The following is a 13,271-nucleotide window of genomic DNA, read 5'->3' as shown; positions in this document are numbered from 1 at the left end:
GGATGTAGAAAACTTGGAGTAAAATTGCACTTTGGTCAGTAACTCTTTCTTGTCCTGTTGCTTCGGGACTGAATCCAGCCTTCACATCAGGAGGTTTTGAGGTAAGGCAAGTCTGTGAGTGTGTGTGAATTGCACAGTTGGAGAGGAGGAAGAAAACATAATTCTGCCAAATTGGGTTTTTGGAAGGGATGGGAGCTGCTAGAATCTGTTGAGTGGTTTGAAACTCGTAATGCTGTCCATGGCTGGTTCCACAGATGAGGGACATGGGTGCAAGCATAAGGTGAAGTGTTGAGTAGAAAATTACTCCTATCTAACACTATCACAAGGTGTTGCAGTCTATACCAAAGATAAAGGCACCAGAAATTTGGATGATGTATCTGTATTTGTTCATACATATCTATATCATATCATATCTGTATATGCATGGAAAAATATCTCTAATTGTTATTGAGAGCAGTGCCGAGATATTTTGACAGAGGCTTTGGGAAAATCCTACTGAAAACATCCTAATTAAGAGTAGGCCTAGTCCCATGATAAGGAGCCTTCAGAAAAGCGCATCACGTGTTACTCTGAACACTGCTCTTTGGCCAGGACACAGAAAGTGAATCAATATTGAACACAAGGCTAGGACATCCCAGAGATCATTTTGTAAATCACACAGTCCTGATATTCTAGCAGCTGCAGTTCTATTTCACCTAGATGTGGCTAGCTGCTGTCAGAAGCCTAATACATCTTGAGCATTTAATGGATTTCTTGGAAATAACTTTAGGACTTTTCTACCATTTGAGCACCATGTGTTTTTCCCTCATATATTTGGACCTCCTTGAGATCTACCTTGAGGAGTGACCAGGCCTGGTATCATGTTTCCACTGGAGATACAGAGACAGGTAAGGTTCCTGAGGGTCAGTTGTTTGATGGCATATGAATGTCACAAATGTTGTTGTATCCTTCCAGCTGTCACATCTGCAGTTCAGTGCTGTAGCGCTTTCCATGCAGGGTCAGTTATCTGCGTTGGCAGTGCACTGAGCAGAGATGAACCCTCTAGCAGAATACTCTAGAGGCAGTTTTTTCCTCAAAATTTCTCCTGTGGGACTTTCCACAGCTGGAAAGTCTTTTTTGGTGCATGACTGTAATTGCTTTGCTTACAGAACAAAACAGAATGGAAAAAAGGCACGAAAAAAATTCTCGCTCCTTTTCCCACAGCTAGCATAAAATGTACTGTCTGGCCTTGAACCAAGGGCCAAGAAATAACCCATTACTATGTAACATGTTCAGCTGGGGAAAGTGCTTTGACATTTAAAAGATGTTTTAAAATCATCCCCTACACAACTCTGTAGGGGAGCAGCAAAAGCTGGGCTCCTCGCCAGGGGAAGGCAAGCTGGGAGATGAGGGCAGCAATACCGCCAAGCCAGGAAGGGGCAGGCAGGGCCAGGCATTGCCACCATGGCAGAACTTGGTCCCACAGCGCCAGAAGTAGCCAAGAGCCCTGACAAATCCTTTCCAAACTCCTGTACTAGATTTTTAAGCATCCAGATAGATCCCCAGGCTACATGTTGAGTAGTCTGTTATTAGATCTTTTGTTGAGCTTCACGTGGTGGTAATCAATAAATGCATTCGCTGTCAGTAAAAATCCTCAGGCAGAAATTGCCTGCCACTGGGGTCTGTAATGCATTTCTCCATCAGGAGAAACATGAGGATATTGCAAGCATTTTATTTTCTTCTTCTCACGTCCGACTTCACATTTTTTTAACTGGGAAGATGGATCTGAGCAGCAAGTTCTCACTGAGGTCAATGTTAGAAAGCTTATTCTTGGTGTAAAATGCACAAAAGAAACTCTAGCAATGATTGATACTGTCAATGTTGTTATTCATAACATTAATCCAAAGTTGATATAATTAAGCTGCTTCTAGAAAACACAGTGTTCGGCCAGTTGTTGCTGTCTTCTTGTTGGTTTCTTTTTCTTAGGAGAGTGGAGTGTTGATATTTATGAAATGTTTCGAAAGAGTGGCTTTTGCTCTGGCTTGTCTGACTTCTTCCGAGACTGCTTTAGGGATAGCTTATGTCACTGGTTTGTCTGCATTGATCATTCTGAGGTGCTTAATTTGGTCAGCAGTTGACCTGTCCTTTGTTTATCGTGTTATTTTAAGTGACTGCTTTCATGATGTGGAACTGATGTTTGTTTCCTTTCTGTGGGCCATCACTGTAGACTGTTAATTGCAGCAATTCTAATCAATTAATTGTTACATGTAAACATACATGTATACATGCACATGTGGTTTAATAATTGGATAAAAATATAACAACAAAGAGGGCCAAGATTCTAGATACAAACACTGAGAAAAAAAAATCAATGAGTTAATTTAATCAATGCCGTATTATAATTAAAAGTTGAGTAGTCTTAGTGTTTAATAATACATGGTGTTGATTCTTAGACAAACACTTTTTCAATAAAAAAATCATTATGTAAGAATTAGTGGTATTAAGATAAGTATCTTCAAAGCAATAAAAAAGGTACTGCGATTACTGTGTAATTCTGAAGGAAATTAGCAGTACCTGCTAAAATATGCTAAAATATGTCTGGCCTCCAAAGGCTCTCTCTTTTTTCTCTTGAAAATCATACACACATGTTCAGATATTATTAGCAATACTACCATGTCAACACAAGTCATTTTACTGCCCTGGCTACATTCCTCTCCCATGTGAGATCAGGCAGCTGAGCCCACAAGGAGAAATCTGAGTCTGGGCAGCCTCTCATGCTAGCCCAAGAAGCCTTTGAGGTGACGTACAGGGACACCCACACTTGTGTAACCATGGCTGCCCAGTGCCATCCAGCCCTGCAAACTGCAGCACTGCACTGAGGTGGAGATTACAGGTCACCTTATCCCTCTCGTCCTCACAGAGCCAGCGCTGCAGCTGGGGGGTTACAAGGTTTCCTGAGTGGAGTGGTATTGACTCAGCACAGGACAATTTCTGCTTAGGTTTTGCCCTAATTATTATCCACATTTTCTGAGGGGGCAGCCTGACACTTCACAGGAGGAGGAAGCAGGCAAAATTCTTCAGTCTGAAAGTGGATGGTATGTCAGAAGGCACTTTTGCTGTAGACACAATTTGCTTCCACTTTGCCACAGTCTGGGAAAGTGCTTATTCAACCAGTTGAGGTTGGCTTCCCTCGGGAGCTGCTGCCACTCCAACATTCTAACAGGTAGGCAGTAATTAATCATGTGAAAGCAAGATAAAACAACAGGAAAAATGTTGGCCCTTTCATAACCTTCAGAATATTTTATGAATATCACTGCATGAACCACAGAAACGGCATTCACTGAAGGACAAGTCCCCGTAGGTGCTTTGCACAAGTCACTAATTTATATTGTGTCTTTTGTTCTTATACATATCTCCAGCTGCATCCAGGATTTCTATATGCTCAAGTCACTGCTGTGATACTCTGATGCTGATTCTCTTGTATTAAGGCTTTTGTTGGAGGCACAAGAATGTGAGGGTCTGCTTCCATGGCTCATCTAGGACAGGGCTTGGTCCGACTACCAGTGATGTTAAGAAAAGACTGAATTAAACCTCTGGGATTCCTCTTTTGTCCAGGATTACTTTACAAATGAGCCTGACTCTCTGACCCCTTCATGAAAATGAAAGAGTAGAAAAGTGTTTCAGGTTAATCTTTAAAGTAAAGTCATTTTTCTCCTAGAAAAAATATCATGTTTTATTTAAATACCCTAAATTCTCACTTAAAAAGCTAACAATCAAATAAAACCACCAGCATCCACAGATCATATAAGGCAAAATAAACTTCTGGACATATAAATTAATCTATTAGCTTTGAAAAGGTGTTCTAGGGAGAATGGATTAACTCTAAATCATATGACCTTATTTAATCATGGAAGCATCACACCACTTTTTTTTTTGTTTCAATTACACTGCTTCTTTATTATAGTTATCTTCTGCAAAAATAAGTTGTTAACAAGGCCATTCCCCTGAATGAGCAACCATTGAAATGAGGATATTACTGCTGCTCATTCTTACCATAAGATGTGGATCATAGCAAGACAGGAAAGGATTTGAAGAAGCAGATCCTTTGAAACATCCTGGTACCTTCACTGGGTATCTTGGGTTTGCAGTGTCTGAGCTTGAGCATTGCTTTATTTCCTTGTACAAGTCAGAGATGCTAATCCACGTCTGAAAGCAGTGCATGGGTCTTGGAGAGTGTAAATGAAGGTCCTAAGCTTGGGGGTGTGTGACAGTCCTTTTGGGGGCCCAAGATGGCACAGCAGCTGGGTATCCCAATGTTGATGCGTGTGAGGTGGCAAGCCAACAGTCTGGAGAAGGACACAAACAAGATGTTCCAGCACACTTCAAACTGGTGGTGGAGCAGTCAGATGCTTGTCATCTTTTGCCAGGTAATGTCAGAGCCAGAACCCTTCTCTTCAGCCCTTGGCATAGACAGAGGTGCAACAATGCCCAGGCTCCTTCTAGAGCACTCCAACCAATTATGAATGACTAATATCAGATCAGGAGGGGAGATGAATTTTGTTCTCAAATGCCAAAGTTTCAGAAAATTTGAAGTGGAAAAAAAATGGAGTATAAATTTCAAACGTGGACCAAAGTCTTCATAAAGCATGTTTCAGTTCTAAGTCACAAAACTGAAGAATTTATTACTCTGCCCAAAACACCATTTTCTGCTGACATTAAAAAAATGATGACTTCTGCAACAGACTCTGGGGAAGCTGGTGGGCATAGTTTATTGCTTCCTTCATGAATACTGCCAGTGTACATTAGCACTCGGCCAGGGGCTGTGCATGCTCTTCACATCCACACAGATCCCACGAAGCACAGGAAGAATTGAGAGCAAAGAGTTCACAGAAGGAAAAAAAATGCCAGTGAATCCATTATAGCGAAGAGTATAGTAAAAATCGATTAGCAAAAGTGGTTCCTTTGTAAACCCTCAGAATAATGATGACTTTCACGTTTGTGAGAGTTTTATTGGTAAACTTTTTATTTGTAAGTGTGTTTACTGGTTGCAAGAAGTAGTCTTAAGTTAATTTTTAGTTGGCTGAAAAGAAATGGTAATATTTGACAGTAAATAACAAGATATTTGAAGTAACTGATAAGGGAGACAATGAACTGATCCAAGGAGGCATTGCTTCTGTTGAGGCACCATCTTTATAGTAGCACCACTCAGCCATGAATGTTCTTAGAATTAGTTCTTCTTTTTCTGGTAAAGCTGTGCTTACTGAAATTTTTCATTTTTTCACTCTAAGTGGGTTCTGTGATAATAAGGATGGTGGTTTCATGCTGCACTGAGCATACACTGCTTTGCCTGGTGAGAATTTGACCTTAAATCATTTCACTCTTGATGCAGTTGGAGAAGCAGGAGGGGGAAATGTCTGTAAATGTGATTCTGACTTTTACATCTCTCTTTTTAGTTACCTCTTCAGATGCTAAGTATTATGATTCACTGTGTCAGACTGGGTTTGTTGCTTCATAGCTGTAAGATCGGCAGGGGAGTTTCACCCTATGGTTCATTAACAGATACGCTCTAAGATTGAGATTTGTAGGAAATCTGTTGGGACCAAATAGGAAAATATGTGCACACACCGAAACGACATAATCTTAAACATTGTCTGCCTCCTTGATCTCTATGGAATTTGCCAGTCTGGGTACTTGACAAAAATGGGAAGTAGATGTCATTTGGATCCCAGTTTGTAGTGAAGATATGTTTGCAAGGTACTTGCCAATGGAGATAACTGTTTGACAGTTCTGAAGAATTCCTAAAAGACACTCTGAGTAGCAAATGAAAACTATTTGTTAGAAAAAGTTGGTGGTATTTTGGGTTTTAACCTTTCCTAAGCTAGAAATTCAAGTATATGTGCTATATTTTATTTTGAACTGCCAATTTGCACTCGTAAATTCTTATGCATTACATTTCTCCCTCTGTCACAGAGGAAGCCTTTTTATGCTGCTACGTCTTATTCTCATTTAGAAGTGTGATATTTTGAAAATCTCATTTTAGAAGGTCAGTGTGGGGACCAGAATAATAAAGACAGATGTATTTTCCTCATATTTTCTGGACACAGAAATACTTTCGAGGACACACCTTGTTCAGCTGCAAGGACTTTCATTCAATAAATGAAAATGGACTTCCTCATCCAAGCCATCTACCACATTTCATTTTCCCGCCATACTCACCTGCCACTCACCCCTGGCATAGATGCTCCATGTACCAACAAATCTTCTTACATGTTTGTTGTTGGTTTTGGTTTGGTTTTGGTTCTTTGGGTTTTGTTTTTTTTTGTTTTGGTGTTGTAGGGAGGGTGTGAAGGAATGAAGGGGAGTGGGTTTGGGTTGCTTGGGGTTTTTTTCCCCTCCTTTAAATGCTGACTACATTCCAGTTTGGTTGTTACAACAATTTGTTTTAAACTGACCCACATTCAATGTAATGGATAGTGAAATAAACATCTTTTAGAGACCACACTATGAAGTGAAGTGGACAGCAAGGACTCCACCAAGGGAAAAACTTCTGGGAGTCCCTGCAGCAGCTTCCCAAGGGATATTGGATATGAGATGTAGCTTTGGAGGAAAATCTGCAAACCCTTGAAAGAATGAAGGTCCTCTAGAAAGCTGAGTAGGTGTTACACACTGCATGCTGCTACACTACCTACAGTGCTCGCAAAAGGAAAGGCAGCAGAATCTCAGCCAGAGTGAGCAAGGAGTGTGTGGCTGTGGAAAATATTTATCACTGAAAGGGTTACTAATGTGCACTGAATATGAGAACAAATATAACAGAAAGGATTGTGATGTTTTGATGTAGACTAACTATTGAATAAAAAATGCTATGCAACAAGAAATGCATATATTATTTAGCAAAACTGTTCTTTGAATAGCGACTCACCTCACAGAAAGAGCAGTTTCCTCTGTGAAGTCTCACAAAGACCAGCATACAAAAGATGCAATCAAGAAACACAATGCACTGTAAGCTGAAGCCTAAGTATGAAGGAGAAAAAAGGTGTTATTTCTGATTATATAGAAAATATATTCCCTATTAACAGCCTAAAACCTCTTTCAAATGAAGGGTTAGGTTATTCAGTCACATGCAAGAATAAATCACCCACCAGCACACATTTTCTGAGTTAACTGTGAAGCAGGCAAAGTAAAATTGCTTTGAATACTAAGATAGAGTAGCACGCAATCCATCTGCTGAAACAAACAGATTAATTGATATGGTCTTTTGCCTCCAGGAGCCAGTATTGGCATCAGGCAAGACATGATGTTGAGCACATTTGCTCTCGTGCAACTGGCTGTGCCTGGAACAGTGGTGGCAGACCTAAGGACAGATAACTAGACAGAAATTGGTTCATTGCATAAATGGATTTGCTGCTTAGCCTCCACTCTTTGGATCAAAGTCTGGAAAGAGCCTTGTTAATGTTGTGATAAGTAGAGAGCAGCTGGTGTTGATGAACCTTGCATACCACATGAGTAAATTGGAGCATAGTAGTAAGGAAAATTCATGTACATTGACAAAGTAGCATGTGCCTGTCAGACTGATTTCTGAAGACTTCTGACAGACTTACCAATTATTTGGAGTGTGGGAATGTATGAACACATTGTTCCTAAAATGCAATGACTCTTTTCAGTGAGGTCCAGCATCTGTTTTCCATGTCAAAAGGTTCAGCAAGTTTCTGCCATAGAAAGTATGAAGCATTAATTGAGAGGTGATCCTTCGATGTAAACCCACTGCGCAAGGTCAGGAAGTTGTGGCTGATGTCAACATGAATTGGGACCTTTGATGGATGACTGGATCAGCAGTACCCAAGGCTATCTCATAGTGTGAGAAATGCAACTGATTGCTCCTGTCTGAGCCATGGCTCTTAGGAGTTTTGTGGACTAAAGAGTTGTAAAGGGTAGGTGTAACCATATAAACAATGGTGATTCTAATAAAAGTCATTATTATAAACCCTCACTGTTTTGTTAGATTGGCATTTCTTTGGAGAGAAGTGAAGGAAAGGGGTTTTTTTAAGAGAAATAATAAACTGGAAAGAAAGGGATGAGTATGGTCAGCACATGCAGGGTAAGAGAAGGACATAAGCAAGATTTATACGTTGGTAGGAAATGTTCTGTGGAAAGGATTAAACCACCCAGACTGAGTTAAAGGTGGATTATTGACACTGAAGAGAGCACCTGGACGTGTGTGTGTGTAAGGAATGGGATTTCATCCACAGAGATGAAATCTAATGCAGTGGATGAAAGAAAGACAGTGAAAAGATTTGAAGAGGGGCTTGAGATTTTTAGGACAGCTGAAAAGGTATTTAGTTTGGTTTAGGCAAATAGGTTTAAACAAGGACAATTTCAAATAAATCCTTCTTTGAAATAAAAAACCCAAAAAAGCTATTTTTTTTCAGAATAGTCTCATCCTTTTTTGATTGGAGTAAAAGGTATTGAATGAATTTTGGTGATGAGCAGCTCTCCTGGTACTTTTCCTGATATATTCCAGACTAAGGAAAGCCTTTGAAGGTTTATCATCCCAGTTGTGTTCTGTATTTTAATTTTGATATGTTCAAAGAAATTTCAATAAGATAGGAGGCTGGCTGGTGGTAGCTAACTACATCATAAGTTTATTTGACAATGTTAATTAATGACAATATTAATAGCATAATACTTTAAAAGAAAATATTTTGTAAAACAAAATGTCAATGTAAATTGCCTTATTTGCCCTATTAAATTATACATAAAAGTTGAATGTTAATAACTTTAAAGATATTTTTACATTTATTTTCCTGTCTACTGAAGGATTGGCTTAAATATATTTTTCAATTTGTTTTCCTGAGGACAAGAGTCCTAATTAAATGCTAGAACTGCAGCCAATTCTACACATGCCTGTGATGAATTAGGCTCACTCTGAATCACCAGTTTTCTTTTTATTTCCTCCATGCATCTTTTCAAGTTCATGTTCTCCCATTTAGCCAGTTGTAAGCAAGATTAGAATTTATGTTTTGTGCTTTACTTTTAATTTTATTTTATGATATTGCAATTGATAAATATATGTCAAAATGTCCATCTTTGGCTTTGTTGTAAGACTAAAAATTTGACCTTAATTTGACATTAAACCTCCCATATGAAAGTATGGCCACAGAGAGAAGCTGGAGGAAAAGCAGCAGCCAGAATATTCATCAACAAATTAACTCAAGTGTATCAAAATTCTGCAAGATTTGAAACAGCACAAAAACTTTGGAGTGCATGCCACATCTGCAGGGCTGCGTTTGTGTTGATTAGAAAGATGGCCTTATACATAAAAAGAATGGCTGGCACTAAATCTGGGTGTTTGCAATAATTATAATAAAGCAGATGTTTTAATTTTTAATGTTGTACTGAAGGATTTATGAGTTTCTTGCCATTCAGTAGCTGGACTTAGTCCTTTGAATAAATTGCTTTTTGTTCTTTCTGGTGGTGCTTGATTTCCAGCAGTGGCATTTAGCTTTGTGTTTAAACCTCTCCTTTTCCCATCTGTTACTTTCTGAAATGTTAGTTTAATTTTTAGTCTAGGCTAAGGCTGCTCTGAGTTTCAAATGAGTTAACGAGAGCAAACACAGAGCAGTTCTCCAGAACCTGTTAAATATCTGGATAGATGTTTATATCTTTGATTAAGATATAAACAATCTATGATTTGTTTCTGCTTAGTTATTACTCAGAAAAGTTGTTTTATGCTGACCTTGGACGCTATGAATGGAATGAATTATTTAAACTGAAAATACTCAAAATATATCCATCTTGAAGGAGATACCGTGTTGACCCTTAGTTGTGCTCATAGCACAGACTTGATTAGGTTCCAAATTAGTATAATTTCATGCTGATGAATTAAAAAAATATATTCTTTCTGGCTGATTCATTTCCTTTTATATAACATTTTCCATTTCACTGTTTACATACTTCCCCATGGAAGGTGAAGAAATTTATTTGGCAGCATTATAACTCTTGCTTCTCTGAAAAGAAAGTGCATTCTTGAGGAACGTAACAGTATAGTTATCTTGAAATACGTGGAATATGGGACTTAGCTTTAATTAATGGTGGCAATTCAGTTTTAAATTTAATTATTAGCAGACAGGTGAAAGTCACGACTTTTCTTTCCACAAAACCAATGATTTACTGAAATTAAAGCATCCCATTAGCATCTGCTTTTGAGTTTTTTTTACTGGATGTGGGAAGAACTTAACTTTTGCATGGGTTGTGTGGCTTACCCAATTTATGAATAATGAAGTACAAAAGAATGAGATTCTGCTGCATGCAAAAGCAATGCAGTGTCTTGTGAAATAGAAAATAAAGTGTACTTCTGTGCTCATGGAAGGACTCTGGGCAGTTATTTTTCTTTCCAGCTGTTTTGTTTCAGGCTCCTTAAGCAAGGCACCAGGACAAGGATACGTAAGAACTTATCAAATGGGGTGTCAAAGTAGTAAAACACTGAAATGGAGGATTCTTGAAGAGAGGGTGAGTTTTTGTTAGTAGATATCAGCACAAGAATTGACTTCTAGCCTACATTACAACTTTGCAGTCTCACTGGCATGCACAGTTTCTACCTTGCAACCAGAGCCACTGTATCTTTCCAGTCTGGGTGGCATGGGCTAACCAACCCTAAGAAGTTTCAGCCTTCACTCACCACTCTCTCCCAAGTGTAAGTCTCAGTCTTAAGAACTGCCATGTGAAACAAAGCAAAAAACGTGGAGAAAGATGACAAGTGACTATGTACAATTTCGTTTTAAATCTAAACAGGGTGTACCACATTTCCAGATAAAAAGCAATAAAGGCCAGAAATAAAAAGTTAGTATTATTTTGGGCTTGATCATACAAGAAAAAAAACTACAGATGGGTTATAGTGGATACCAACTATTTGAATATCTTGTATTTTGTTAGTTCAAGCAGTAATCCTAATTAAGTATACATTTTCTCACCTGAATGCCTAATAGTTTTAATGTCTCGATGACTAGAGGACTATTCCTTCCTCTTGGTAACAAAATCTTATGCATCATTTATGGAAGAAAAGAGAATAATTAATTGCATGATTATATAGCTTTTATCACTACATAACTTGTATCAGATATGCTGAAAACTCATTAATAGAGTGGAACAAAATTTTTCTTTGAATTTTTTATTCAGCCTGATAAATGTATAATTGATGGAGATAAACAAAGATGTTACAGATGAAATCTGAAGCACCTTGAAATGAATGGGCTCTCAAAGACACTCTTACAACCAGCAGAGACATGTGAAGATAACAAAAATAATTTTTCTCTTCTGTTTCCTTGCAAGCTCAGTGTTGAGTGCAGCTCAGCTGAATTTAGGAAATTGATCCAGGAAGTGTGTTAAATTTTAAAATAATTTAATTATCATTTAAGGATATAGTGGGTTTTGTTTGTACAGTGGTATGCAGCAATTCACAAGCATTTAGAAATTAAAATATAAGATTGTGTCAGACTGAAATATGTGGGAAATTCCTTTGTGATACTATCAAAAATTTTAAGCAAAGCAGCACTGATTTCTGCACTTGTTTGTGTCTCTGTGGTGTAGTCCCTTTTTCCTGTGGTGCTGTGATTCTGCAGGAGAATAAGAAACGATTGATAAAAACAACAATTTCAAATCTAGCTTTTCCTTTTACTATTTTGCTTGGGAAGTTGTAAATACTCAAGATTAGTACGTGACTCAAGTGCTAATCTACAGCATCTATAGGTGGGCAACTGTTATGGATATGTTTGATTTAAAAATTTAGTACTACTTTTGAGATTTTCATATTGTGTCTTTCCCTTTGCTGAGTCACAGTGAGCTAAATTCATTATTCATTTATCAACTAGAGAGGCTTGAAGATATTTTCCTTGCAAGGATGATGAAAAAAAAGGAAGCTATGCTTTCTACAATTAGAGTTACCAGTTGTATTTGCTCATGAAAATTGGAGTTCAATGTTCACCAGAAAAATCTCAAGTGGTTGGAAACAAAGTGCGAAGCAGTCACATTTAATTTTTATAAAGTGGACACATTCCCATTAAATCAGTCTTAATCTGTTCTTTTACTTGTACATGAATAAAATAACTGAACAAAACTGTTTCTCATTTGCTCCCAACCTGTAGCAATTCCTTTAAACCCAGACCACTTTTTCACTTAGTCCAACTCTATGGAAAAATAACATTTATAATTAAAAATGTTACTATAGGGTGAAACATACAGTGGTTGGTTTGTTGTTTTAAGAAGAAAGGGAAGTTTCATTCTATTTTCTGGGAGGCTAAAAACCCCAGACTTTATCTTAGACTTTGCTGTTGCAGTTCAGAGAACTCTGCTGAGCCAAAATTCATGGCTGTAATTTAGTTTCAGGCTTATGATCTATAAAAACAAATTCGAATAATTTCCTCTGAAATACAGCTGTTCAGAACATGCCAAATATTGAGTTATGTTTATCAGTGTCATGCTCTGTATCTAGGTTACTGTTCCCATGAAGCAGGCAAGACATAACTAAATTCCCACAACATAGAAATATTTGGTACTCTGACAAATTCTCTCTTAGAATGTTGTTGTGTGGGTTAAATACTGACGAGTTTACCTTCTTTTGTACCTCATCAGCATCTCTTATCAGGCTCCTGAGAAATAATATAACTAATCTGGAAGGAGAAGGAGATCTGCTAATTACTTGCTACTGCGAAGGAATGAATTATTTCAATATTAGGCATATTTTAAACATTTTTCCAAATAGAATAATTTGTATTTGAGTAGTAGAGGAGAGCAGGTTACCACTAGAGGCCTGACTGTGCTAGGCACGGAAAAAAACCTAAAGAAAACTGGGCTTCAAAAAATGACTTATGCTTGAAATCTACAACAGCTGACAGTGCATGATGTGCTTGAGGGAGAGAGGACGGAAAAAAGAGGAAAATTATATAAGTAAAAGTGTTATCAGATCAGCCATCCTGACAGCCACTAGCATGCTTGTAGCATAACTGTGGCTAATTGCTTTGTTAGCTTCTAGACAAAGAAAAAATTTAAATAGGGAGTTAAAGGGGAAGAATGGCATAGCTGTGTCTGCGGCCTTCCTAAAGTGAGAAGTAGCATTGGGAAAGGCATGCAAATGCTTCTACTGAAGTGTAACAGGAGATGTTGGAGATGGGATCGTGCTCAGAGGCAGTAGTCAGAAGCCCAGCACCAAATGAGGAATGTGGGGTTGGGTGAGAAGAAGATCAGAAAGGTTTTGTGAAGGTAAAAGAGATTATATTTGAAGTAATACAGGGAGATATTTG

The 13,271-nt window shown here is 38.1% G+C and overlaps 1 long non-coding RNA gene across 3 annotated transcripts in view; it reads right to left on the bottom strand.

The window, feature by feature from the left end:
- LOC109146321 overlaps positions 1-12,886 on the bottom strand; it is a 40,364-nt gene extending 27,478 nt beyond the window's left edge. For 2 of the 3 annotated variants that reach the window (XR_005601855.1, XR_002048283.3), the window contains exons 1-2: positions 7,578-8,600; positions 6,899-6,990 (exon numbers count right to left, since the gene is read on the bottom strand). This is a non-coding gene — a long non-coding RNA (uncharacterized LOC109146321). Of the gene's footprint in view, positions 1-6,898; positions 6,991-7,577; positions 8,601-10,946 lie in introns of those variants that run through there. The other variant, XR_002048282.3, reaches the window with a different exon arrangement.
- Between the last annotated feature and the right edge of the window lie 385 nt (positions 12,887-13,271).

Source organism: Corvus cornix, chromosome 4 (assembly GCF_000738735.6).
Source record: "Corvus cornix cornix isolate S_Up_H32 chromosome 4, ASM73873v5, whole genome shotgun sequence".
Classification (NCBI taxonomy): domain Eukaryota; kingdom Metazoa; phylum Chordata; class Aves; order Passeriformes; family Corvidae; genus Corvus; species Corvus cornix.
This window is presented reverse-complemented; position numbering and strand designations above follow the sequence as displayed.